At 32.6% G+C, this 2,984-nt stretch overlaps 1 long non-coding RNA gene across 1 annotated transcript; it reads right to left on the reverse strand.

Annotated features, from left to right (window-relative positions):
- Positions 1–286: 286 nt before the first annotated feature.
- Positions 287–2,746, reverse strand: LOC109550822 (uncharacterized). The gene is made up of 3 exons (XR_002177494.3): positions 2,713–2,746; positions 1,571–1,632; positions 287–313 (listed from the first exon to the last, which is right to left on the reverse strand). It is a non-coding gene; the product is annotated as an uncharacterized lncRNA (long non-coding RNA).
- Positions 2,747–2,984: the final 238 nt, after the last annotated feature.

Raw genomic sequence — 2,984 nt, forward strand, 5'->3', positions numbered from 1 at the left:
AATAAAATATATGCATTCACTGCATTTTTAATTTAATATTGCCATTCCTTCCATTTTCATTTATTCTGTAAAAATGTAATATATTATTCACACACTTTCTAAGATAGCTTTCATAATGTAATGGTAATTCACTGCCTTCAATAGGGCATAGTAGTGCAATTATAATAATGGCAGTAATTTGTACATCTATATGCCATTGTGCTTGAGTCTAAAGGTGTACTCACTTGTCCAGACATGGTAGCTAAGTCGGCATGTGCAGAGGAGTAATGCAATGAGAGGCTTGAGACCCATTTCCTTTCTCTGCTGGAAAAACCTATAGGGGAGAGATTGCACTTAAATCAAAATCTGTGGCACATAGGAATACCATTAGCTTTACATGAAAATCTAGCCATGAAAATAGACTGCATTATTTGGAAACAGCAAAACAAAGAAATAATGACCCAAAACTTTTCTTTTTCTATACATTTAATGAGTGCTTTGTTATTGTTGTGAAGTCATAATTCCTAAAGTAAATTAACTAACCTACTAAAATGCTCTAGTAAGAGTGGTTTAAGGATGAGTATATTTTTTTTCATTAGAGTAAGTATTAGAATTCTGAAACTCTGTTAAACGTATACTACAGTTGAACACCTAAGTAAATGTATCTTAGATCATGAGTCAATTGCTTACTGTAAGAGAAAGAAGTGACAAATAAGGAAAGGAGGAATGAGTGCTGTAATGTTGCATTTAATGGAAGTATCAATGGGAACTTATGGTTTTAAAATATATATGGGTGGATAGATTCAGAAATAAATATAAGACTGTGTGAATACATTGGTTAGTATATATACAGTTATTATATTTAATTGTATAAGTGTTCATTTCTTAGTTTGTTTAATTGTACCATGGTTTTGCCACAAAACCATGTTTTGTTACCATGCTAACATAAAGGGGAATCAGGTGAAGTGAATATGGGACTCTGCTATTTGTAAAATTTTTCTATAAGTGTAAAACTAAGATATAAAAAGAGATAAAAGTAGTGGAGGTTGATTTCAAGCCTAATAAGTCTTACTTCAATATTTATTCTCTTGTTATTATCAAAGTTGATTGTAATAACTAAAAGAACAGCCTGAGACGTAGGGATTAATTTTCATTTAGGCAAGAGCTGAATTTTGGGGTGTCACAGGTTAATTCTATAATAAAAGGTAAACTGAAAAGAACAAGGGAGGAGAGAGTCAAAACAGGAAAGCTTTTTTTAATATCTTACTACTGAAGGAAGGGAACTCTAAATATATATATTCCTATATTCTTTGTAGAGTTAGAAGTTTAACCAGACTATAATAAATAATGCTATCTTTGTTGTTATAACAATTTGAAAACAGCAGTCTCTCTTGAATACATAGTTTCATAGTTAAATACGCGCAGGCTCAGTGGCCATGGCTCACGGGCCCAGTCGCTCTGCGGCATGTGGGATCTTCCCAGACCGGGGCACATACCCGTGTCCCCTGCATCGGCAGGCGGACTCTCAACCACTGTGCCACCAGGAAAGCCCCGTTGATAACCTTTTTGAAAGTAAAGTTATATTACTTACCATTTGTATTTCAGTCTTCATATAAGTCCTTTCTAAACAGTAGGTTATTTATACATACAACCCTAAAGAGCAAAATAAAATCACTAAGGCAGAAATCTTAAAATACCTGTGCAGAGTCATAGAAGAGATGGTGTTCTAGTTCTAAGAGGGAATCAAATTTCCCTTTGCCTTTTAGCTTTTTCTACTTTCTCCCTACCGTGTTATTTTTCAATGGAGGGTTATGTGATGACATATATTTCATCACTGTATTCTCATTATTTTGAAATATTGATAATTAATAACAATTATTACCACAAAGCAGATAATTCTTTAGTGACAGGTCTAATGCAATATGTCTATGAAATGTGAAATTACAACCAAATTATTTTCTTCAGGTATGCATTTTTAGATGTGAAGGCTTAGAGATTTCATTATGGAAAAATGAATGTGAAATACTTCATCTCCTTAACTATAACATTAGATTACTGTTGTTCTCTACTAAAAGCCTTTTATTCATAATGAAAGAAAAAGTGGGTCAATATAATATTCAAATAAGTTTAACGGATACATGATTTTTAAAGTACTTTGAAAATATAAATTGCTCGTAAAATATCAAATTCTAGACCATATGTTATAATTTTTTCCATGTACAAATTTATAACAAAAAAAGTACTAACATTTAAGGAGAATAGGAGGAAATTGTTTCCATGTCAAGAGTTCTCATAGGAAAGACGTTAAGTGAGAGTGAGGGCTAGATAAACAAAATGATAATTTGCGCACACAATAGTCCTAATTTAATATTAAATTTACATGGTGACAAAATAGACCTAATTTAACATTAAATTTAAATGAAATCTCATGATGTTAAAGGAATTATGAAAATTATTTGGCCAAGGCTGGGGATTTTACGCCAATTTCAAGTGTAATAAAACACCCTACTTTGCAGAACAATACATAGAGGTAGCATGATGTAGCATATACTTTAGGAAAATTCATTCAATATCCATTCAGCCCTAGGTCCCAGATGTCTTCTATTATAAAAATTGCAACAGTGTTACTACTATTTCCCAATCTGCATTGAAGTTAGGAAAAGTCATGCAATATAGACCATTACACACGTGGAAATAAGCAGGTGTTCTAGTCTCCTTCTCCCTTCCTCCTACCTGAAAAATGGGTATAATGCATGGATAGTCAGCATCTATCTTGTGAACATGAGGACAAAGACCTTATGCAAAAAGAATACAACTGGATAAAGAAGAATTTGATTCCTTAAAGGCATAATTAATCTGTCACAAACGCTATACTTTGATATTATTGATATATGAGAGAAAAAAAACTTCTTGATTGTTTAAGTCAATGGAGTATGTTTTTCCATTAGTTGCACCTGATTGTAATTCTCCCTGACACACATGGCCTTAGGAGAGAAAAAGCCCAT

This window comes from Tursiops truncatus, chromosome 3 (genome assembly GCF_011762595.2).
Source record: "Tursiops truncatus isolate mTurTru1 chromosome 3, mTurTru1.mat.Y, whole genome shotgun sequence".
NCBI lineage: Eukaryota > Metazoa > Chordata > Mammalia > Artiodactyla > Delphinidae > Tursiops > Tursiops truncatus.